Raw genomic sequence first — 26,731 nt, 5'->3', positions numbered from 1 at the left:
TGAGGCAGCCATGGGGTCTTGTCGCCTGGGTTTGGGGCTTGAAGGCCTCCGGGGGGGGGGGGGGGGAGGACGGGAAGACAAGGATGAGGCAAAGCATCTGAGCTGGGCTTGGAGGACAAGACGTATCAATGGAGTCTCAAATTAAGATGGAAAAATCAATTAGCAGCCTCTCTTCATTGAGTTGGAGGTGGTGGGGTGTTTTAGCACATTTCTATCTGTCCCCCAGCCTTTCATGTGTGGTTGGAAACTGCAGTCAGAGCTGCTCTCAATTCCTATCCGTAGCTTAGAAGCAACCCTTGGGCCAAGGGGTCAGGCAGAACAGAGGGGAGCAAGCGCTGGGGGGTGAATAGTAATTAATAAAATTAATTGCCTTTTAGTCTATTGCTAGGCGAAGAGCGCCATCTCGTGTAGGAAACCATCGTGTAGTACAGGGCAAAGATTTAGATACACAGGCCCTCAACCCACTGCTCCGGAAGGGAAGGGATGATGCTGGGGAGAGGGAGCTCGGGCACGCACCGATGTTCAGCATCTTCATATGTTTCCTTGTTAAAATCTTGTTTCTTTAAAAGATGCTTCATTCAGGGAAAGAGGAGCACTGTCCCTGCAGTCATCATGGCCTTCGTGAAAGTAGCTGCTGTGGCGAGCTAGAGAAAGAAACGCATCAGAAAATACATAATTTCCTTATAAAACACATAATCAAGCAGTCATAGCTCACCAATATCAATCCAGGCTTTTCAGGGTTATGTTTTAAACTCACTGCTCATTATTCAGATTCGAGGACCGCCTATAAGCTTTGGCCTCCATGCAGAAAACAGGAACTGGGTTAAGTACTCAAATAACAGTTTAAAGAGAGATGATAACCAAGCAACACACAAGTACTTCATACCAGATTAGTGTACAGTTATAATATGATTTTAATTTGAGATGGAGGTAGTCCTCAGTCCCCAGAAACACCAAGATGACCTACGTGTGATGGCAGGATGCAGGGCATTAAATGCTCTTCTTACGGTCTCCAAGGTATGTGACTCCTGAAGAATTTCAGCATCCAATAACTTCAGCAGTAACTTTTCACTTCAATAATTGCCAAGACCAACCTGGAAGCATCACAAGAAAAACAGCAGAATACGTGTAAGAAAACCAAACCCCAAATACCCTTGGGCTCATAGATATTTGTAGAGGAAGAAAAGGTGCTTGGCATTCATATTGGCTGTGCTACTGCCATTCCCTAACCCCCTTTCTTTCCTGACCAAGGAAAGCAGAGGGAGGGCAAGAGACCAGCAGGGACCTCCAACAAGTATAAGTCACAAGATGGTTCCCAAATGTAATTGTTTCATTTTTGTCCCACAGTGGTAACATGTGCATCAGAAGAAGGATGTAATTTTCCCCAGAGAGGTTTTTAAAACCCAGCTAAATGCTCATTTTTTAATTGGAACTTGCAATTCCATGTTTCTGCCCCAGTAGCAGCACTTTTGGATTGGAGTTGTTTCGCAGCCTTAGGGGCCAGCAGTGCAGAGAAAACTCCAAGCATACTGAAAATTAGGCATAATTACATATTTACTATTAATTAAAACAATGGCTAAGATCTTATTATCACCACCATGTACTGACAGGCTCTCCAGTCTTCACCAATACGTTACTCGATCCCAAGTACAGGCACTGCCTATAACACTCATTCTCTTTTGATAGAGTTTTACTTAAAAGAAATAAAAGCTCTGTAGCAGAGGACAGCAGGATAGCAGCAGCAGGTCCCAACCTGCCTTCTCTTCCATGCAACCTTGGGTTTAAGTATATGAGCAGTCTAGCATGTGATTATTTGATTGAGGGCTATCTCTATATGTGTAATATGTACATGCCACTAAGAACAGACATTAAATTGAATCCATGAACTGATTGGCAACTCTCCTTGGTGACTTGCTGTGCCTATTTTACCTTCAGCAACGACTGCAACTTCAAGGTCATCTGGAGAAGCCCAAATAAGAGTTACCTGCAGAACAAGCAGTTTGCAAAGCCTGCAAAATTGCAGCCTCCCCTTTGTCTCTGCATCATCCAAAGTACTTTTCATCATCCATCAGCCTTTCCAGGAACACACCTGGTACAGTATCTGGGCTTAGCCTAAAGCAATTGTGGTTTTATCTAAAGATGAGCATCTTTCAAAAAAACACAGAGGTAAAACACAGCCTTGCAACAAAGCAACAGCAAGAAGAATTAAGGTGCTAAGTAGGACCAGACGCCTTAATTGACTTTGACCCTCTTAAGTCTTCCAGGCATCCTATATATATGACAAACCAGGCAAGGAGCAAGGCAGCTCTTAACTGGAAACCTTTCAGGGCAAGTGGGTTGGGAGGAACACAGCCAGCGACCCTGCAGTAATGAGAGCATTCAATGTTATCCCACCTTATTCCTAGGGACGAAAGGTTATGCAGCTGCCCCACCTTTCCTGCAAATTCACCAGGCAGCTGCAGAAAATAACAACACAGCAAAGTCCAATTTATTCTTGATAGTCCCATTTATACTGGATAACCCATTACTAATATTTTGCTTTTAAGATAAGGACAGTTGCAGCTGTTTCCAATGGTAAGAATGGGGGACTAGGGGAAACTAGCTGCTTCTACAAGAGTTGGCAAAGAGTTTTACAACCACCTTATTATTGGCTCCTTTTATTAGCACTTTTTTAAAATGCAGCTTTGAAATCCAACCAGTGGTACCCCAAGGAATTATAGTTTTTCTAAAAAAAAAAAGAGCATGGGAACATCTAAGAAAGGGCAATGTTTGGCCAGATGCACCAGTTGCAGAGCATCTCGAAGGAGTGCACCCCTCCATTTCCAATTACTAATTCCCAACTGTGGGTGAACATCCACAACAACTTTTCATGTACAAAGGAGGCAAAATGCAACATGCTACTGGAAGTCACCCCCTTAGCTTTGGCCAGCACTGCCAGAGCATATTTTCTTGGCTCCCAGCAGCTTTTCTGTACAAAGCACTATAGAAAACAGTTTACAGAAAGTAGATATGTAAAATATGCCAGCTATTGAACCCAGGAAGGCTCAGCACCTTCATTTCTCACTAAAGCTCCTTCTAATAAAGGCAGATAACTTCACAAGCCTGAAGCATAAAGACATTACGCAGACTGGGACTGTCATTATCCCACTGGAAGCCACGCCAGCTATCCCTTAGTGTAACTTTAACAGAGTATCAAAGGTGATGCTGGATTTTTGTAAAAATCAATAACCTGGCTTTTATTCTGCCTTTACAACCCCCACCGTTTCTCTTTTAAATTCACTTTTGCAAGCAAAGAGCCTCTCCAACAATAGGGTGGAGTTGAGGTCACAGCACTGTGTTTTGGAGGAGCTGTATGAAGTCAGCAATCCCCCGATGTAAAAAAATAAAGGGGGGGGGGAGGGCATTAAAAAATAAAAAGCAGTATTTATAATCTATTTAAATAGTGACAAAGGTCTGAGAATTCTTCCCCCCTTGCCCTCAATATCAGCTAAGATTTTGTGGCAGCTTCCTACGAGATGCAGCTGTCTAATGGATGACACAGTTGGAGCACTAGGTAGGACTTCCCAACATTTAGAGGGGTTTACACTTGCAGTTATTGAGGGACAGAATTAATAAAAGCAATGGCTAAGGAATCTATCAAAGGTATTTTTGTTTTAAAGGGCAGCAGATATTACATATATGTTTATTTAGAGGGTTTTTCTTCAGACATGGGTGCAGTGCAAGAGAAGATGTGGCAACATGTCCTACTGGTACAGGGCCCCAAGTCCCAGGCCCTCAACAGCTATCAATCACATCATCTCCCGTCCCAGACTTGTTCACACAGCTCTCTTCTCCCTTCACCTTTCACCTTTATTTGGTAAATCACCCCTTGGGAATAGGTGCAATGCCAAAAGCAGGGTGGTACCAGATCAAGTGCTAATTGAATTCAGATGGAGCCCAGGCACTCTTTGCCTTCTTCCAGATTTAATTGTTTTTCTCATCATGCACAAGATAATTTGTTATGGGAGGGCATTTTAAGATTACAAAGAGGAAAGATTAATTTTGTGCTCTTTCCATCTTCAGTGAATGTCATTTCAGTCCCTATTTCACCAGGTAATTTAATAAACTGTGTCACCTCCTCAGTGTCTAATTTACTAACAGCTATGAGGCCTTTTCACCATGCAGTAACTTCCCAAATGGGAAGTAGAAAGCATCCACTTTTCTTTGCACATAAAAATGCAAAAGAGATATTTATATTTAAACAAACCAACAAAAATACCCAGTCTTCCCAATCCCTCAGCAGCTGATGTTAGAGTGGCCTGCATGCTGGGGTCTTTGCAGAGCTTCTTAAGTTTTTCTTGCTGCCTGGCACCTTCAAAAAGTGCCTTTGATTTGGCTTTGGGCAAAGAGCAGTATGTGAGGATGTATACACTGCATGTCTTAGAGCTGTAAACCCTGTATCTACTAAAGTGTGCAGTAGCATTCCTCCTTCACATCACAGAAAGCATCTGTGCTGCTCAAACATTTCAATAAACCAGGACTGAATTTACCCACCTTGCTATTAATTACAATCCATCAAAATATCCAGCAAAATGATGCTGCAGACACTGACTTGGAGAAAACTATTCTGATTAGGATTTTGGCTTACAAAATTGCATTAGGTCACAGAAATACAGCGATGTCCTACATTAAGTCTTTTTCTTGCAGTGATAAGTTGGAAGAATTTCCTTGTATTCTTTTCTTGCTTTTAGGCACATTTTCTCATTATTGCTTATGACTTACCGTTCTGTATATGAGCCCATAGATTTAATTTCTTCTTGTATTATTATAAATTAAAATCATCATCAGAATGACACAAGGAGGATGTCACTTTCCTTAAGGAAAAAAGGAAGCTGAAAATATTTATTTGGGTACATTGGTATCATCACATACATGTTCTTATTGCTGAGTTCTCACCATGACTGCTCAACAGCATCAGAGGTTAGCAGGGAAAAAATAAAAAATCTCAAGCAACTCTAAGGATAGTGAGGATTTCATTCTACTTTTATCCGATCTGATCCCCCAGGCCCTATGTGGGTTTTGGCACGTTATTAAATAAATAATACTAACTCTCCCCTCTGTAGGCATTTGCATGATTGCTGATGCTCTCAGACATGCTCCCTTTCATTCTTCAGGCAGCCGTGACATATGGCTGTCTCATCTCCCCCTCCTTCACCGTCCCACTGCAACCTAATACATTTCTGTCAATGAATAGACTGTAAGGAGCACTTTTCTTCTTAATACTGAGAAAGGAAAAAAAAAATAAATTAGACTTAAAAAGTAAGACCTGTTTGGGCTACAGAAATAAAGCACTGAAATTTAGATGATCTGAATGTCTATGCCTGAATTCCTGCTGGCTTGTTGGGATTTTTTCCCCCTCTATACTATCCCCAAAGAGTTTCCCCTTTCTGCATTTCTGGTCCTTAAGACTGTATCTTCACTCACATTCTGCATGTGGTAATTTCTGCAAGATGTTGAACACTCAAATTTGTCATAACTCAGTTAAAAAGAGTAAATTTCTACCAGACTTGTATCAATCCCTTTCCTTTTTTATCATCTTCCATCACTTATCTTATTACAAATTTAGGTGCAGGCTTTTCTGAACTGTCTTCTCTGTAAAATTTTTTAAAATACAGAATTATTAAAAATAATTGTAAATTGATAATAAGAATCCCTTCAACTTTCAAGAAAATTCATCCTCCGGAGTACTTTAGTTCTTCTGCAACCCTCACCTGGAATGGCAGTAGGTACATCTGAAACACTCCCCAATTTCTTCAAAGACAGAAGGAAGAAACCAGACCGGTGTATCTCAGAAAACACTAAAAGACCATGCACAGGAGGAGGAATAATGCTTGTTGAGGAGTATTGTCCAAGACACATGCAAAACAGCACATTTATAACCCAAATCTTGGCAAAGCCAGAGCCAGCACACACGAGGGACTACCACATGGGGAGCAAATGAGAACCACTTCAGGAGTTGCAGGAATTCAAGCTGAAGAATACACGTTTTTCAGCTATGAGACCTATCACATTTTTCTGCTGTGAGGCCCATCACAGCACTTTCTCATTCTTGCAAAACCACAGGAATGAAAGAGCGTTCACGATCACTTGCTTCTCTGAAAAAGAGAGTAATACTCCAAAAAAATGAGCTGCCATACTTGTTAGTTATGTTTCCCCAGCATGAGCAATATAGGCAGCCTGAATATAGCATTGTTGCTGTGAAATGGGGTTCTGACACGTAGGAAATGTTTAATCCCAAATATTAAATCCCAATGATTCATTCTTCTGAAACAGAGGGGGAAAGATACACGGCAAGAAGAATTAAATTCTTGGTAAAATATCTGCTCCAAGGTTCCTAATGGGGAATGACAGAACTGACCAAAGTCTTCCAACTTCCTGCAGCATAGTACTATGTTGAGCAATGATTATGTCCTTCATTTCTCTTGAACCAACTAGAGGGTTCCCAGAGGAGCACTGGGCCACTTTCATTTTTTGCAGAAAAAACACGGTTCCAAATCTCAAATGTTTCCATCTCCTTTTGTTGCGCAGTGGCGCTCTCAGATGAGCAAAATATTCCTGTTTTCTTCTAGGCAAGAGCCTTTCATTGGCCCAACCTTCACCATGAAGATATTGACTAGTTTTTATTTTATCTCTTTTCTGAAGGACTGTCAATTCAGACTAGAAAAACATTCAGGTTCTGTACGCTTGGGACTCAAAAGTCAATAAAACAATAGGTCATAAATTACGGCAGTCAGAGGCTTTTTTGTTTGCCACCATGCGCATGAGTAAGCATTGTCTGAGGGTCCACCTAACACCCCTAAAACATTTTGTTACTCCCACTAATATGTCACCCAAGAGACATGGACTCTCCTGAAGGTTTTATCATCTTTCCAGGAAAGTTGTCACAGGCACCCAGTCTTACAACTACACCAAGTTTACCAACCCTGGCCCAAATCCATTCCCAGCAGGGTCAACATTACAGGTACACCAGAATGCTCATGTCTGTGTCCTGGCAAGTCAGGGCATCTCTGTCTCAAGAATGGATATACCTCACTGCTTTTTGTGAGGAATTAAAACACCATCTTATTTATTTCCACATCAGACTGGGAGAAATTAGGAGATGAGGACCTAAGAGCAGCCAACTGAGGTGGGGAAAAGATTAAAGGTCTGGAAGAGGATGTCCCTTACACGGCCAAATCTGTTACTACCTAATGGCAGTGCTGATACTGCTAACATTGCCTAGATTTGAGAAACAGCAGAAGCAGCAGCTTGTTGAGAAACTAGGGACTTTTCAGTACTGTATGGCATGAGGTGAACAAGCCATGGGCTGCAATGCAAAAGGCACAGAAGAGGTTTCCACCCAAGTCTATAGGACACAGAGCAGAGCTCTGCTCCAAAGCCTACTCTTCTCCCTCGTGATTGGGTTGACAAGGTACATCACAGTCCTTGCATCAACAGCTTCATTTTATAAAGCACTAAGACCAAATTTAACATTTCCCAGTATGCTGCAGTCACAGAACAAAGCACTTTCATCTTTTCTGCTCTGTGTTCTGTATCATACCTAATGACATCAGTGTCAAAGGGCAGCATCCAGCTGCATAACACAGCTGCTGACAGCCACCTAGCCAACCACAGATACATTAAACCACTAACAGTCTATTTGGAGACTGAAACATTTCTGTAAAGTGCTCAGCATCTCATCTGCAACAGAGCTAAAAAGCTTTCTGCTCCTTACAAGAATGTTCAAGTGCCAAAACAAGTGTGCTTAGCGCGACAACTGGTGGTTATCTTGGGAAGATGACACCAGGCCTGACTGCAAAAGGCTGCTCTTCCTGAGTACCCTCCATGTTTATACTTGATCAGCTAGAAAAAAACAGTCTGCAGTATGTCTCGGGGTATTTGTGGATGTCTACTTCAAGGTATAATCCATCCTTTCCTTCCTGAGGTCTGCTCATCTCTTGCCTAGCACTGCAGATGATCACTCAAATGTAAATAGAGAAAAGAAACTTATTTGATATGTCACAAAAAAAGCTTTTTAAAATCAGGAAGGTGACAAAGCAGTTGTAAAATGACCATTGCCTGGTTTGCTGTAAAAATGAGTGTGATCTGGTCCTGTGCCAAAAACAGGTCTATGGGTCCTTTACATAAATGAGCAACCTACTTTAGGGGAAGGTGTCCCTGTCCACGACAGGGGTGTGAAACCAGATGATTTTAAGGTCCCTCCCAACCCAAACCATTCTGTGATTCTATGATTCAAGCAATGGCTGTAGGGGAAGCAATGACCTCAAAGCACAGCTTTGAACTCCATGTTTATTTTCCCACAAGTGACTCTTGCATTGTTCTATTCTGACCTAAAAACCCCATCAAGAGTTGCGTTTGTGAAGCAGCAACATGTGCAGTCACTCTGGCTTGGCATTACCCACATTGCCAAGCAATCCCACCAAGCTCAAGCTGGAGGCACGGGGGGGGAGGCTTTCAGCATGACCGTGCTTCCAGCAGATCCAATGCCACAGCTACAGCAGGTTGCTCAGGGCAGGGTCTTGTTACATCAGGGCAGTCCCCGAGGGTGGGGATCCCCCACCCCACAGGGCTCTGTCCCAGGGATGCTCTTCCAGGAGACTTTTCATAAATGAGGCTATGTTTAGGATCCAGAAACAGGCCCCATTCCTCATTTTGCTACTGCAGCTCAAATCCTGGACAATATAGTCACTAACTCCATTACTTATTATTGTTACTATTCTCTTGAATCTGCTTTGTTAAGACACCATATAAAATTAAACTACTTTACAGACACACTGAGAATATTGACTTGGAGACTGGCTAGCACCATATCACATCCCTGTCGTGCTGGCTTGTGAAGCCTTTTAACTTGTACATCTTTATATCAATATTTAGAGGGTTGAGATTAACTGTTTAATTTCTTTTCTTTCAGGAAAGCTCACATTTTCAGAGAACATCCTGTAGCTTCCTAGTCTTTGTTTGGATTTCCACAGCATTTAAACAATAGCACTGTAATTTCCCAGCAGAGCTGTTAATGTCAATCTCCGCCTGTGAGAAACACACTGAATATCAATGTTCCTTTCCACTTCAGTTTTGCAGTTATTTTTACCTTGTTTCCCTTAAGGACCCCAGGATTTCTAAATAAATTTTCATTTTAAAATCCCAAGCAACTGTACACTCAGCTTCTATGCCCTTTGCTTTTGGAAGGTACTGACCAGAGAAGCTATCAAAGAAGAAAGAGCCTTAGCTGCCTGCAAAGTCTTTCAACACAAATCTTCTTCAAATCTTCCTCAGAAATGGGATTTTCTTTCTTTATGATTAAATATTCTTTGACTAAGAAATGACACCATGCACTGCTCACCACAACTGTTCATATTGATGGGGAGGGGAGAAATAATTAAAAGCCCCACAGATTTGCAAAGGTGCTACGAGTTATACAACCTAGAAGTTGTGAACTCTGACTTTAGCACCAAAGTAAAAAAATCCAGGTAGAGCTGGTCAAACAAATTAATGAAGATTCATCTCACTGGGTACAAATGGATCAGGGATACACTACAACTGGGGAATTGGTTGGATTTTTATTTATTTTTTTTTAATCTCAGGTATTTACAGCAGAAAAATGAGAAGAGTTATTGATGCTACTGAAACTACTACTGAAACTTCTTACCTATAGTGAAAGTATGTAGTTGTCATAAACTTTTTAGGAGAAATGTTGTCTATTTGGGGGGCTGTTTCGGGTTTTGGTTTGCTTGGAGTTTTGTTTGTTTGGTGGGTTGGATATTTCTAACATGAAGTCCAATGCTATATTTATTACTTTTTTATACTATATGTTCAAGATGAAAATACAAGTTCAGCAACAGGTATACCTAACACCAAGAGAGTATCTGTGGTATAGACCAGCTTAGTGCAGTGAGCAAAACCAACAAAACCAGATGCCTTTTATTAAATCTAAATGAATATTTTTCCTCTGGTCAATTTGTTCTTCATTTGAGCATTTTATGCATCACCTACTTCCCATATTAGAGCCTGAAAACAGCTAGATAAGCACACTTTGCTCCCATGAACCAACTTATTAATCGGCTAAGAGGCAACGCTGTGTTTTTCAAAGTAAAAGGGCAGGAGACAATTGCTAGTCAGAGTTACTGTTTACCATCCAGATGAAGTTGCGTTTATGCATATGTTAAGAAAAAAATACCAAGGTGATTGAATCAATTGTATTATTTTAGAAATCTTATTTTTCCCCTGTTTCCAAGCTCAGTCCCGTAGGAAAAACAGCCTCTTGCCGGTACCAAAGCTGGGTGCACCCACCTGAACCCAGCCCTGTAGGCACCAGAAAAGCTTGTGGCAAATCACCTGGCAAAATGTTTTACAGCCAGCCTTCGGTGACTGCTCAAGGATAGGTATAAAACCTCTTCATTCCCCTCTCAGCTGAAGTCAGGACCTGTTGAAAGCAATTTCCAAGATCCACAAAGCAGACTTCAAACTGACTTTAGGTTTTTGGCAGACATTTATCCTATTGAAACTGGACTCATCACCTGAAAAATTATTTGGTTTTCCTACATCATTGTAAGTTCTATCACATATCAGCTTGAGTCATGGGAAACAACACTGAACCTACTCCTGAAGATGCACATGCTGAGCTATACTCTGCATCTATCTTAAAAAGACAAAATGAAATGCCTTTTCCCACCGAAATTTCCTTCTAGTCATAAAAGCAAGTGTTTAGCAGACGAGACTTGTTGTCCACATGCAAGACCGCCATTACATTAATTCTGCTAACACTGAAGTCACACAAGGGAGGGATATGCCACTCTAAGTGGTACCTGCGCTAAAGAAGTCCTCAGCTTAGTCAGCATTTTTGGGTTGATGTTCATAATACCTTTCTGCAGAGGAATTTCCAGATCTAAATCACATGAAGAGATGAATTTTAAATGTCTAGTACAGACTCGTGTTTTCTGGAAGTCATTTACATGTGGCTGAAAATCTTCCAATACCTAAAATACCCTAATTTTAGTTAAAAAATAGAAGTGTGTTTACATTGTGCCAAAGAGTTTACATGATCACAGTCTTACCAGCACCTCTACACTCACATTACTGACATTTAGTGTTCGACATGCTCTCTCTCTGCTGCATCTCTGGAAAACCATGATCTTTGCAGGATTTTGTTTTACAGCTGACTTGCACTGTATGATGGACATAGTGAATTCAACTCATACACTCCTGCTCTAAACCCGTTACTGTAACTTCTGATTTGAGAAGAATGTGCCCATCAGCATCCCACGGCCAAGCCATGAGGGTCCTGTTCACACCTCCATTTTGTTAATCCCCATTCAGCAGTAGGACACTGAGCACGCTTTCTATCTCTCTGCCCCCTTCAAAACTTATATAAAACTTGAAAGAGAAGGTTAGTTGATGAGAAAGAAAGATGCACACAAATTGCTGAATACATCAGACAACAAAATGTCAGTCAAATCACAGCATCCTGGGAGATTTGATGGTGCAGCCTGTAAGCTTTAAAAAAAAAAAAATTATCCCCTGCCTCTAATGTCTATCTTTTTTTCAGAGCCAAGAGATGCTGCTGCACAGCTCCTGGATGAAAAAGTAATAAGCACTGCTGACAGTGGACAAGATTGCCTGTCTCTAGCTTTTTATTTTTAACCCCAATCCTTCTCAAATCAGATCTTTCCAGAGAATAGCTCCATCTAAGGCTAAATGGAAAACATCCAGCGTAAGTCTGGAGAGTTTATACACCGCTAAAAGTGGGTCATTTCAGAAGAGAGAGCAGTAGCCTTACCTAGCACAGCCCATTGCAGCCTGGTAACCAATAATGTTTTGTTGTGTGCATTTCCTGTTTCTGTAATTAATATAATGACTTTTTTTCCCCCTGATTAAAGTCTCCATAAGACCTGAGAGGAGTTAACATATGCAGCATGGCCTACCTATTCAGTCAGGGATAAGAACTGAAACAAAGCTTCAATACTGATAAATAACAGGTAGAGTTACTAAATACCTTGAATATTTTTCCAGTTCTACTATTTAGGACATTTCTACAAGACCACTTTTAGAAGCCCAGGGAACATTCTGCAGTTTCAAGCTAAACACATTTACTTTCCCTGCTCTGTCTTGTATATACGTTTCATATTCAACAGCAGAAAAGTTTCATCTGATATAAACTGAATGAGCCTGCTGACATATAAAAAAAGAAAAAAAAAGAAAAGTGCTATTCCTGGAATATAATTACTTGCTGATTCCAGAAAAGGTAATAAAAAAGAAAAAGGGTTTGTTGAACATGAGGAATGAAGAGCCAGACCCAAAGGGAAATACATTCCCTTTGCAAAGCTTGAAGTGCCCAGAAGAGAAAAGAAATCCACCAGTGCCAAAAAATGGAAGTCTAACTTGTGGCAATGCTGCACCCCAGAAAATCAGCAGTTTCTAAGGACTTTCAAGGAGCCATTATCCCAGTGACTCCACTAAATTCTTACAAGATTGGTACTTCCTAAAAAACCTGACCTTTTAGACACATTGGACCGATTTAAGATTATGATAAATGTACACAATATAGTCCCATTTACACTGAAAAGGTCTTCAAAAGTTGTCATGTGTGTTAAGAAAAAAAAATAAGATCCTACCCTTCCTCATGATTTTTACAATTACTAAATGAATAAAAATACGGAAATTTGTTCCCACAACTGTGTTAAATATGGTTTTAGAATAGCATTGTTTTCTAATATTCTGATAGGACTTCTGCACTAGCATCTTTCTCTAGAAGGTTTCAGTAATTGTGGGGTATTTACAAGGATGGTGCATTAGTGCCTGTGAAAAAGGTAATAGAAAAAAACAGATAGAATGCCTTTAGTTCTTTCATGGATAGAAAGTGTGCTGCCTGCTCCTGCCTGTTACTGCCAGTGATAGAAGTGTGAGTTAGCTTGTCTAGGTTTTAAGAAGATATTCCATAGTAAAACGCAGGTGAATTTAGTTACAAAACAGAAATTTAGGTCAGGCCATCTGTCCATCACAAGGAGGACAAGCAGAAGTTATTTACCCCTTTGCACTGGCTTTCTCACCTGCCAGAAGTGACAGTGATATTAACAAGACACATACACACAAAAAAAAAAACACCAGACTAACAAAAAAACACACTAACTGATTCTGAGCACATGACAAAAATGAAACCATGGCACTTGAGCTCTGACTTCATGGCCATTTTCAGATCAAGAGTTGATGGTCTCCTTCCAGGTACACAAGTCAGTCTGTGGTTCTTCCTGGACTGGTGGTGGTGCAGTAACAGAGCAGTAAAGTCTTTAAAGATAACATTCATTTGCCAGAAATCAGGTTTTCCAGTCTTTCAAAAAACCTCACTAAGGTTTCCTGCTTGACATACAGAAACATTCCCTTAAAACATTAAATGATGCCACCACAACATGCCATAGGGGGCATGGAACTAAATGGCAGGGGGGTTGGAACTTGATGATCTTAAGGTCCTTTCCAACCCTAACTACTCTATGATTCTATGAATTTCTTGACAAGGTGGAAAAAAAAGAGGGGAAAAAAGAGAAAAATTTAATCATCCAGTATTGACTAAAATTTATTAACCCTTTTCAAAAAGATATTTTAAAGAAATGCAATGTTTTATCTTGAAACAGCCCCAACAGTTGAGTCAACCCAAAAAGAACTTCAGGTTTCTTCATTTCACAAGGGGGAGAGGTTGGAACAAAAAACAAACAACAAAAATAAAACCACACCCCAAAAACTCCAAACCACAAGCAAACAAGAAACAAACCACAGCTATTCCAGTTGACCCAAAAGTACACTTTTTTGCTAGCTGGCTGAACCAGAAAGCAGTTTTCCACACAGCTCTGTCCTCAAGGGCAAGGTTTTGCAAGTGGAAGCGAGCTGAATTCTTCTGATGATGAGTAAAGCAGAAGAGTGGCTAGCACACTGCTGGCTGCCTTGGCTCTATTCTAATATCCTATAAAAACTTACATGCATCACCCAGAGCAGCAGCAAACCCTAGGACACTTCAGAATGAAATCAGTGGAGTTGGCTCCAGCCAGACTTTAAACATAAAGTTGTTCTGCTTATTGCAGCAAGTGGCCATAGAACATGGGTGCTCAAGAACTTTTGAAGCAGAGATGTGCTGCAAAATATTCAGAGCTAGGGTGAACTTTTCTTGCTGATGATCCACAAAGGGTCTAACAATTTATGGGCTACTCCAGGTCTATTTAGATTAATCAGCTTTTTTGGTAACTGCATAGGAAATCAAAATGTAGATCTAGAAAGCACTTCTGGAAGGGGTCTCCAGAGCTTCCCAACCTTGTTAAAGGCCCAGGTTTCATTCCATCTATTCATGAAGAGCCTCAGAAGAGTCCAGGCATTCCCAGAGATGGTCCAGGTACCCTTGTCTTTACAGGGGCTCAGAGGTTGTGCCCCATGGCCCAATTCACTATCTCAATGGAAACTGAGAACCATTTATTCCTAGACTACCCTGCGTGATGTCAGAAGATGTCCAAGGGACATGGCAGTGACAGATTCCACGACTGCTTTCAGCAACCCACTCCAGTACTATGCAGGATAAATTGTGTGATCTACAGCAGAGAGACTGAGATAAGACAACCAGAGACTTATTTGCCACATTTACCCGGGACAGGACATTTTGCTACTCCATATGCATTTGAACATGCTGGGGATTTGAAGTCTTCAGCTACCTCTCATTTTTCCAGAAATTCTTATTCTTCCATCCCTTTTTATTTTTCTTTTGCTTCATAGAATAAAGTATATTTTTAAAAAATATCTCTTACAAATATGTGTTCCTAAACTTTAAGCTAATGCTTATTTTTATGACTACGCATCAATTACTGTTGATATTTATGTTGAACAGGGCATCACCACACACATATTTCCACCTACACTCTGTTGAAAGAGCTGTGCAAGCAATCCTTCAGGTAACATGGTACCTGTCATCCTCCCCATGAAACACAGCACCCCTGCTCAAAACCCCAGTGCTTTATCAGCAGAAAATCTCTGGCAAGGTGTCATGGTTTAAACCCTAGCCAGACAGCTTGTTCACTCACTCCCAGTGAGTGGTGACGGGCTGAGAGCAATCGAGGCCCCCCCCAGGGCTCTCCCCTTCCCCGCTCCCGGGGGAATGGGGAGGAGGATCGAAAGAGTGCAACTCCCACGGGTTGAGACAAGAACAGTCCAGCAACCAATGTACAACACAAATCACCACCGCTACCACCAACGACAACAATGATAAGAGAAAATAACAAGGGAAGAGAATACGATACCACCGGCCAAGAAACAAGTCCGACCCAGAAGCCCGTGTCCTTCCGGGTAACTCCCAGTTACCCCCCACCCCGGGCATGACGTGCTGTGGTATGGAATACCTCTTTGGCTAGCCTGGGTCAGGCGCCTCGTCTCTGCTTCCTCACAGCTTCCCCTCCTCCCTGGCAGAGCATGAGCCTCACAAAGTCCTTGGTCAGGGTAAACATCACTTAACAACAACGGAAAACATCGGCTTCACCAACACTGTTCTCAGGCTGGAAGTCAAAACACAGCACTGCACCAGCTACCACAAAGGAGAAACATGACTGCTACTGCTGAACCCAGGGCACAAGGATAGAGAATCGGCCAAACAGTCAATGCTTTGATCCATTTGCGATTTTTTTTTACAACAGAATTGACTCATGCAGACCACAAATGGGACAAAACCTTGAGTTTGCTCTGAACAACAGCTGGCTCCTGCCATCTCCAGAGGTCCCTTTGCATGCTATTGCCTCTCAACTCAAAATCTTGGGCAGAAGTCTGCCCAGTTCAGGGAGGTGGCAGTGACACCCCATCCCATCCAAAAATATCAGGAATATTTTGATTGCTTTCTACAGCAGCTGATTTAAGCCTTTTTTTTAATTTTTCTTTTTTTTTTTATTTTTGTAAACTGCAAAAGTTTACGGTCCCAGGGAGAATATTTGTTTACAACTCAGAGTTTTTGCATGCATTGGTCAGTTACATGGTATCTAAACATTTTTTTCCCCAGACATACAAATTAGTATTTAAAATACCCAGAACACACCATTCCTAACCAGTGCCCAGGGCTGTATATTCTCTCAAATTTGTAATTTGTTACTGAACAATAGAAAGACTTCAGCAATTTCCAGCTGCAAAAAGTTTTGTGAGAAGTTTGGCTGCTTCTAAAGCGGAAAAAATAAAGGCAGTACATTACATAACTGCTGTTAACAAGGTTTGCCAGGAAGAGTGGACATCTCCTTTTTGACAGCTCCAATGGAAAGCTATCTGGTGCTGCCTGATAAGCCAGTTTTCCATTGGGAAAATTATGGTTTGCCAAAGCTGAAACTTTCTCAAAGAAATGTCAAAACTTTATTTTTTGAACGGCATTGAAGTGCCATTTCTTGAGTCCAGGATGGTGTCTCTGCTCACAATGACAACGGCCAGTAGTGAAGTGGCCAGAAAAGCTTATAAGGTGAATATAATTTATTTTATTCTTTTTTCTATCAAGACCATACCTACCCTGGGATCCTGCATTATTCCCTCCACTGCATGCATCTGAAATGATGGTAAGTACGACAGTGGAGCAAGGAGCCTGTGCTATCCAAAACCAGAGCTGCTTATGCAAGAGCTTCTCTCTGTTTTTCTCCTGCATTGCCCTACCCTGTTTCTCCAGCTGAATGTTCCTGCTCATAGGAACCTCCAACATTTATCATCAGTAGATGAGTATTTGTCAGGGCCAGAAGTGTTATATGAAAAAAAACATTGCTGAAAGACACCTTCTGCTAGAGAGAAGCCAAGTTTTCTATTAACAAGTGCATCTAGGGTGTATGGATCCAGACCTACACATTACACCTCACCAAATTCACCAGCCTCAGAGCCCTGCATGAAAATAAAACCCAGACAAACTGCAAAATATTTCTCAAATCCCCACAGTTTTGTCCTATTTGCTGATTGCTGCTCATAAGATTAAACTGGTGTTTTCTATTTACAGTGAAGCTGAAGCAGAGCTAACCTTGATCCCTGTTTCTTGGTCACAGACAAAATTGTAGAAATAGACGCTGAAGTGATGTTGTCAGTTTTTACTTTAAAGAAACACCATTCCTCTAGGCATGGAAACATTTGATGGTTTAAGCTTGGCCACAGCTAAAAAGGATTTGTTTAAAACACCACTTCAAACTGAATACATTTCCCATACATTATTATGCAGGGCAGCTTTGGCAAGGGTGCTGGCAAGCTATCAGCTGGTAGAGCTCATTTTAAATAGCAAAGCAAACTGCAACACCCCAAAAGCTAACAGGGTAATTTTAAGAAATAATAAAATTAAATAAATGCTTCAAAGGACAGAAAATACACCTATGTTGAAGTGACACAGGCCTGCTTAAACTACTCAGATTAGTCTATTTTTCCATTCTATTATATTAAATATTTACTCTGTTAGTGGTTAGTAGTCACACATCCAAAAATAAACACCACTACCTTGCATCACAGACCCTGTTTTGTTCAGATTTGGCCTAACATGGACGACCAGGCCAGCCACCCACCTGAACACAGGGACAGCTTGGCAGCTTTGCTGAACAACACTGCAATTTTGCTGGCTGGATTCAAACCCAAGCCCTCAGGGAAATTCACATTTAGACCAGGTGGAGGGGCCAAGCCTCATGATTTGGACCTGAATTACTTTTTGTAAGCTCCAGAAGAAGAAACAACCTTTTCTGCTTCTGACCCAGGGTCTGAGGTCTCAACAAGCCATGTCTACACCAGCCTCTGCAATGAGGACCCTATGCCTTCAGGCTCAAGACCATCCATCATCAAAACCAATGTACCAGAAAACAGACCACCTGACAAACCATTAAGAGAAAGAAAAGGGAAAAATAAGAGAACAAGACTTAGAGAAATATTTTAAGAAATAGATTTCCTGACCAGCACTAATTCTGGTTCTTGGCACTTTAAGAACAACTTTAAGGCCGTTGCACCACATGGAAGTATCTAAGTCTCCACCATTGAGATGTCCATATTTACTGGGGCAATAGGTTCAGAGTAACACTTAATAAACAGTTTGCCATCTCTCCAATTTGTATAGACAAGTAATTTTTCCTGTACCTACAGAGCTTGAGAAGCTGATCAGCAGTGTGCAGCTCCAGGCTTTGCTTTCACAGTAATACTCAGCATCTACTTGTTGTTTCTCATATCTTTCCGGTCACAGGAACTTTTTTTACTTCATCTTACAGTTCTTCTCATAGCCGTTTTTACCTCTTTCATCCCTAAGGGGATTCAGTACAGGCTGTAGACACACAGCAAGGGACGGACCACACAGGCCTGATTTATTCCATTGGCACCTCTGCCTGAGCAAGAGCAGCTGACATTAATCTCGATTCTTTTTTCTCTGCCACAAGAAAGGTCAGAAAGACAGAAGAGGGAAAGGTGGCAACAGGCTCTTCATGCAAAGAAGTTCATCCTATTTTGTCCCATGCAAGGCTGGCTACAATCACACTGCAGAAACCCCACAATAAATTTGCCATCTATTGATGTGCAGTTTCAGCTGCTGGTTCTGTGGTTTGTTTTTTTCTTGTGCACCAGATGCAACTTTTCAGGTAGTCCCAGAGAGGAAAAAACAAACTAAAAGACTGATCCAGACACTTGCAAAACTGCAAACAAGCAGCACAATGGCAGTGTCAGTGCAAAGAAGACTCGATTTCCCCATTTCATACTTACTTCTCTATCTCACTGGCTAATTAATGGACCAGTGTCTACCTTGGTGTTTGGATTAGGCTTACCCCTAGTTTGACAGACGTTCTCAAATACATACCCAATCAAATACTTTTGCCCTTTCTACAGAGAAATATTGGGGCCACACTCACCCATCCTGGTACAACATGCTGTGAGGTTAAATGGTGCTTCCCACTGTTTATTCTTCCCCTCACTCCATAATTTGAACAGGACATTTTCCCTTACTTCTATTTCTCAATGAACGAATAAACCAGTGACTTAAAAAGCCAAAGTCATTACATCAAATCCTAGCGAAGCTCTGATTTCGTTCCTGAATTGCTGGTAACAGTTTTGTACCTGGTTTATAAAATTTTTGTACTTCATGCCTTAATGATATCAGAATGCCCCAAGTGATTTTCTGCAATACCACAATGTAATAAGGCACACTTTACTTCAATGTACCACTGAAACACTTTACAGAAGAAAATTTGCATATTAGAAAGGTACAATGAGTCATGGAAATATGACTATCACTTAAAGAGTGAATTGGGAAATATTCGGTATTCCTGCATTTGCCAGGCAGACACAGGAGTTATGAAATGCTCTTTGAAGAAAAACAGAAGTGGAAAAAAGCAAAAATCACATGGAAGAAAACAGCAACCCAAACTATTTGCTCTTGGTTCCCCAGGTGGCAAAAGCTCAGAAGCAGCAAAAGGCTCAACCTAGTGGTTAGATCTGGCTCACAAGTGCCAACTTTGTTTGCATTATGAAAAATCATAGAATCACAGAATGGTTTGGAGTGCAATGGGCCTTAAAGATCCCACACCCTGTCATGGGCAGACACATCTTCCAATAGACCAGGTTGCTCAAAGCCTTGTCCAACCTGGTGTTGAACACTTTCAGGGATGGGGCATTCACAGCTTCTCTGAACAACCTATGCCAGTGCCTCACTACTCTCATAGTGAAGAATTTCTTCCTGATATCAAATCAGAACCTACCCTATTTTGAGTTTCAAGCCATAACCATTTTTTCCTATCACTACATAGCCTTGTAAAAAGTCCCTCTGCATCAATCTTGTAGGCTTCCTTCAGGCACTGGACACTGCTTTAAGGTCTCCTGGAGCCTTCTCTTCTGCAAGCTGAACAAGCCCAGCTTCCTCAGCCTGGCTTCCCAGGAGAGGTTCTCCAATGCTTTGATCATCTATTTCTCTGGATATCGCCCAAGCTACCTGTCGTTGCTTCTACCCTCCATTGGCTTTCTTTTTCTGGTGGTGTTTGTCCAGGGGTTCTTTGTTCATTCACAGGCCTCTTGGCATTCTTGCCTGACTTCATCTTTGTTGGGATGCACTGCTCCTGAGCTTGGAGGAGGTGATCCTTGAATATTACTCAGCTTTCTTGGTCCCTTCATCCCATTTTACTCTACTAAGCAGATCTCTCAAGAAGCCAAAGTCTGCTCTCCTGAAGTCCAGAGTAAAAAGCTTGCTGTAGGCCCTTCTTACCAACCTAAGGATCTCAAACTCCACCATTTCATGGCCACTACAGCCAAGGCTGCCCTCGAGCTTCACGTTTCCCTCTAGCCTTTCCTTGTTGATGAGAAAAATGTCCAGCATAGCACCTCTCCTCGTTGGCTGTTCTATCACTTGGAGAAGGAAGTTACCATCAACACATTCCAGGAACCTCCTGGATTGCTAGTGCCCTTCTTTGTTGTCCCTCCAACAGATATCAGCGTGGTTGAAGACCCCCATCAGCACCAGAGCTTGCTAACACGAGGCTTCACCTTTTTGTCTATAGAGGGCGTCATCTGCTAGATCTCCCTGGTCCAGCGACCTGTAGCAGACCCCCACTGTAATGTCGCTTCTCCCTGCCCTTTAATCCTGACCCATGCGCTATCAGTAGGCTCGTCATCCATCAGCAGGGCTCCATGCGCTCCAGCTGGTCAGACATAGAGGGTGACACTGCCTCCTCACCCCTCCTGTCTGTCCATCCTGTATACTTCCATTCCAGTGCTCCAGTCATAGGAGCCATCCCACCACATTATCTCTGGTGCCAATAAGATCATAACCCTGCAGGAGGCTCATTTTCCTCCTGGTCTCCCAGCAGAAGAAAAGTCTCCAAGGTCCATCAATGCCTTTTTAAAGTTGTATTTATATATAAAAATAGAGTACCTCCAAGCCTCATTCCCCCACATCTCTCCTACCTAGACTTGCCTAGTATTTTGTGCAAATTATTACCATTTTTCTTACCAATGCCCTTATAGTCTAAGATCAATACCACGTTTCCGACCTCCTCTATTTTATGCATAGTTCAATATTTGCTCCCTCAAAAAAAAAAAAAACAGAATAGTGCCATTGTTCCCACCTTCTTTACTTGTGCACCCAGCCACAGGGAGATTTCCCTTTCACCACCAGCTTTCCCTTATCAGGTGGGATTTTTTTGACTGATGTCAATATTGCCAAACCATCAGCTCCCAGCTAATTCCTAACAGTTTGTGCCTGAAGGAGATGTGCACCACATTTACACACAGGCTCACAGGAGGACCAGGAGACAGCTGCAATATTTAATGACAAATCTCTCACTCCATACAGGACAAAACCCTAATTCAATGACATATTTTTTGTCCCTAGAAATGTCTTTTTCCTTAGGATGGTTTATAACCACATGGATAAAATTTTGCTTTCGGTTCTCCTCTCTTGGGCACACCAACAAACCACATTTATTTGCTTTGCTTTGTAACATTTGGCAATGGCTGTTTTAAGGTACACTGTACCACTTGGGTGGTTTCCCCTTGTTTGAACCTGCAGCCCCTGAGGAAGCTACCAAGTTCCTGAAGTTACACCAGTATTAGAGCCCAAGCACCACAGTCCATGTGCTATTGAACAGCTTTATTTCCACCACTGCTTCAGGATCTCTGTAGATCTCTATAAAAATAGGTTATATTCTGTAGGTATCCATGCAGGCTGCAGCATGTTAAGTTCATGCAACCTCGTGCAGAGTGTCCTTCCAAAACAAATAGACAAATAACTGTGTGAGTCCTGTGTTTTCCATCTCACTTACTTATACTGAAACAAAACAAAAAACCAAACACAACCAAAAAGAGAAAGGAAACTTTTCTCCTGCACACACATAAACCACAAAAAGGTGCTGCAAAATAAGCACATCTGGCCTTTGAGTTTGCTTGTTTGTTTTGTAAGATTTGGTTTCAGATGTGACACAGTTTTAAGTATATTATTTTAATAAGTAGTAAAAGCATTAGAAGGCTTCCTGTCAGTGATTTATACAGTAAATCCAATTATTAATTTTCATTTATATTTAATGTAAACCATTACTATTGGAACATCCTATTACTTTAGAACGTACTTAAAGGTGTAATAAGAACTGGCTGGGAAGTCAAAGCTTAGAGAAAGCCATTTCCGCAACAGATAATTTTAATGTCTGCTTACTGTGGGAGGAAGAAGGGAAAAATTACCAAAAAGTAAAACCCAAATTTTAACACTTCCATGCTATGAAAATATTCACCCAGGTATTAATTTTCATTGTCCCAGCTCTTATTTTCCCTGTGAAGCACATATTCAGAAGTCTTATTTTCAGATAAGTCTTATTTCTTTGCATTTTATGACAGTCATGACCACTGAGAATGACAAACTGGCCACCTGCCATGTTTTTGTACAAAGGACAACTTACCCATGACATTTTGTAGAAATTAATTTTTTAACCTACATTACATAAACCTGAAAACCTGCAGTGTCATGGTTTGCCTTCATTGCCTCCTACTTAAGGAGGACATTATATGAAAAACAAGAAAAAGTAATAGGCAGTACAAAGTAGTAAAAAGTAACTATTTCTAACATATTAGGCCCATGATAAATCTTTTTCCAAACCTTGAGTAAAGCTCATAGTATAAAGAAACTGAATGAAGAGAAAAGGAGGGATGAGGTGGAGGAAGTTAGGGAGCAGGTTGGGAAACTTTTGGTATAGCGTGGAATCGAACTTTTAATTAACTTCCCAAGCACTTGGGTCTAACGATGTCTTTTGAAGAATTATATGCCAAAGGGAAAGACACGCCAACAGGTTACAGAATTAAAACACACTTCCCATAACAAGGAAACAATAACATTTTCACAACTGGTACTGCCACCAGCTGCTGGTTTAAAATGCTTTCTGGCAATTCCTTCATGACACAAATTTTAGAAACCCATATTGGCAGACAAATTAGGAATAAGCACATATCATGGGCTTGATGGGACACAGTCACCTGCGCTCAGATACAGGACTCAGTTCCTGCATTATGATTATTCAGACTGACATTATACTGGGCAACAAGGGTGGAATTACAAAACTGTTTTTTGTACTTTTCCCCTTGTGATCCCCATTAGTAGCACTTGCAGAAAACCCATGAGACTGCAGATGTCATAAACAAAGCAGGCTCAAGCACCACGCTACAAAAGACATTAGATTTGCAAGCAGGGGAATAAGAAAACATTTATGGACAAGCATAGTGTCAATATTTGATCAATATCCAAACATTAACCTTACACAAACACGTCATATCAAACTATTCTAAACCAAAGGAGTATTTAAGACCACAGACACACAAAATGTTTATAACTTGTTCTATTTTCTTTGGCAGTGTCAGGACATGTGCCAGTGGCAAATCACTGCTGCTTCTCTGTGGCATGATCAAATGCTAAACATCTCAGCCACAATAAGAGACAAGTGGCAACACAAGAGGCTAGAGACTTTCCAGCCAGAGGAATGGGGAATGCAGAAACTCCATTACTAAAAATATTTTAAAAGAGTTTGATTTTCACCTGATGTCAGTTTGGAACTGGGACCAAATGGTTTATATATAAATATAAATATACATATACACAGACTATTTGCTCTAATATAAATTCCTTTGCAGCCTAGAAGCAATTCTTTCACAGGGTATGTTGCAGGCTGCTGAATCATAGGGTTGTTTTTTGAAACCATTAAGACTTGATTTGTTTACAGTTCTAGACCACAGTAACGTTACAGTATGCAGATTTATTCTGGGGAAAGGGACCAAAGGTTTCTACAGCTATAATAAGCTTTAATGGTGTGCAATGCAACCTGTAACTCATGGCTCTTAGTATACACACACATATATAACCTTCCCTAATAATAACCTAGATGTCCTACTGGATCTACAGCCCACTTGGGAAAATTCAAAGTCCTTTTTGAAAACAGCACATTTCTTCCTCCATTTCCAGCTGACCATCCCCCTGCAGTGGGCATGCTACTAACCAGGAGCTACTGCACTCAGGTGTCTCTGAAGCACAACATGATCAGTCTAACCCAGGTGTCCCCATCAAGCAGAGCAAACAGAGTACTTGAGAGATGCTTTCAACACTACCAAGCAAGGGAAGGGTGTTGGTAACACAGACATGTTTACATTACAGCTGAGGTATTAATATTCAATCTCATCACCATTTTGATGTTTTTTTCAGGGCTTGAGAAGGTAGGTCTTCTTATATCATAGATCACAGCTCCACCCAGCAAAAGCTGAGGCCTTTTGTTTCTTAAAGCCCAGCCTCCCAGCAAAGGTCTGCAACACAACTTATTGGGTTATGTGTAAGACAAAGGGAACAAGGACCTGACAAAGCAGCCTCCAGCACCATCCACATCTCCAAATATGGGGATGCACAAAGGCTCCTGCCCCAGGCTCCTTCACCACTCAAAGCCACATCAGTCTTTTGGTAAGCACATCTGTACCCATAGATCTCCATTCTCCCCCCCAAAATTCCTGATCACATCTTACCTTGGTAGAGCCTCTGCTTTCCTTCCCACTTCATGGCAGACTTCCCCATACAAGTGCCCCCATGTCAGATCAGATGTGTCCTTATGTTGGGTCCAGCCTTTTATCTTCTTACCACTTGGCAGCCAGTTCTGCCACACCTGCTGCAGTTGCCTCTCCAGTGAGGGCTTGCTTGGTCTTACCTCTAGCTCAGCTCCTATGGGCCCAGTTCCACTGACCCCAGGGCTTCCTGCAGATCCAGCCCAGCTACATAGCCTTGGTTAAAACACCTGAGAACAACCATGGATGGTGGTTGAGATGGATCCACTCCCAGCTCAAGGATTCAGAGAAAGAAGCTCCAGTAAAGAAGGCTAAGGGACTGGAAACATGATTGAGGTTCCCTTCCCAGGCATGATGGAGGTCAACCCTCCCCACCTGGCTAATGACAGGCCAGGAGGTGAACTTTGCTCGGGTGTCCACTGGGGGGTAGTGAACACTGCTTGGCATAGAAGCTCCCAAGTCTCAGCTAACCAGCACATGCATTAACTAGTAAATAACTGCTCTGTACTTTTTAACCTGTTTCTATCTTTCTTGCAAAGTCTCTTTTTGCACTACATAAGCTGCCCAAGCCAAGTAACCCACTCATGTGACTTTGGGGCAACGTGGATTCTAGGAACATCTACCTACTGTAGCATGTCAAGCTATTTCTAATGGACGTGAACAATGTCCCTGCCACTGGTGGTTTCTGAAATTGTGTCCTCCTGAGTTCCCATCTCTTTTCTCTCTTGAGCTTCCCCAGCAACACTCGAAGAAAGCCCAATGCTAAATGAAAATCTTCCCTACTTCAAAACCTGAGGAAGCAGAGACCAAGAAGTGACACCACCGCCATCACCACCACCACCGGATTTGTCAGCTGAACTGGAGATTTGCCATTAAGGCCTCACTGGACAGCCTGGGAAATTTCTTGCAGCACTTCCAGGGGAAGCTGGAGGATTGGGGCCACCTCAGGGGTTTTGTTGCAATCAATAATTAATACAAAGGGGTGACATCCATTTAAGTATCATTTTTCTTGAGCTGGATGTTCTTTTCTCTAACCCCACCTGGCAAGCTGAGGGAGACTCTTGAACAGGCAACCCACTGCTGGTGTGATTGTGGAAAAGGAAACAATTATGCCTTGCTGCTCTTGGGGCTTCTCAAGAGGTTTCAAGGAAATATAAGCACAGATCACAGCTCCTCTTTTGATCAGTTTTCCTCTTCTGAAGAAAACCTGTCCCAGAGAGAGGAAGGCAGAGAAGAAAAGCAGAACGGCTGCCTGTTCTGCACAACCCTGAGGGCCTTCATAAAGTTATGCTAAAATAACATAATTTGGTATCTGAATGACTTTCCATGGGCCTTCATGTCCAAATGTGTTTTCATGATTCCCCTGTGTCTGTGGGTCAATCCAATGGAAGCACAGACAGTTTCTACACCATGATGAGGCTTGATGACTGGCTTTCAATCCCAAATTTTTCTATTTACATATCTAACACTACACACCACCTGCATTTCATCTAACGAACAGATGGCTTTTCCTTCCCAGCAAGACTTTCCAGTCTTGCCTCACGCATCATCAGACTCCCCTGTTACCCACACTGAGGTAACATCTCACATTGCTGTCTTTCCCCCAAAGGCTTTTTCATTCCTTCCTTTTATGATGATCACATGAAGATGCATGACACTTCATTTTTTGGAGCTGATTCACCCCCCTCCAAGGTCACAATTCCAGGCAGAAGCATTTATTTGATCACTGAATTATTTCAAATAATTTCCCTGTAGAGTCCGAAGTGCTTGGTGGCACATTAGCATTGAGTCTGAAATTTAATGTCACCAGTGATCAAATCTTACCAATTCCTTAAGACAGATGAAATAGGATGGCACATGAAAGACATAAAAATCCCTTTCATAGGGAAAAAAAAATCCAATGTTATATCTGTCCGTCACTCCCAAGCTCTGTTCAGGAGGTCAGGAGAAGCAGCAGACCCCAAAACCTGTCTGGGTACTCTGCTCAGTGGTAGGCAGACATAACTGGGGGGAGGGGGGGAGGGTGTTGGGTTGATTTGGTTTGGTTTTGGGGTTTCTTTGTTTGTTTGTTTTAAATGTGCTCCCAAATCTGCGTTTGAACCTTTGTATTCAGCAGAAAGGTGGATACTGGAGGGCAGACATTTACCTGGGAGCAATCATGATTTCGGGCCAAGAAATGGGTGAGCGC

General features: G+C 41.7%; 1 long non-coding RNA gene across 1 annotated transcript; it reads right to left on the bottom strand.

Moving 5' to 3' along the window:
* Positions 1–1,998: 1,998 nt before the first annotated feature.
* On the bottom strand, positions 1,999–24,768 carry LOC130602621 (uncharacterized). The gene is made up of 3 exons (XR_008972943.1): positions 24,508–24,768; positions 10,372–10,459; positions 1,999–2,089 (listed from the first exon to the last, which is right to left on the bottom strand). It is a non-coding gene; the product is annotated as an uncharacterized LOC130602621 (long non-coding RNA).
* Positions 24,769–26,731: the final 1,963 nt, after the last annotated feature.

Source organism: Pezoporus wallicus, unplaced genomic scaffold, assembly GCF_028554395.1.
Source record: "Pezoporus wallicus isolate ANWC-B61680 ecotype Strahan unplaced genomic scaffold, APGP_CSIRO_Pwel_v1 contig_736, whole genome shotgun sequence".
Lineage (NCBI taxonomy): Eukaryota > Metazoa > Chordata > Aves > Psittaciformes > Psittacidae > Pezoporus > Pezoporus wallicus.
The sequence above is the reverse complement of the archived record's forward strand: the minus strand, read 5'-3'. Positions and strand labels throughout refer to the sequence as shown.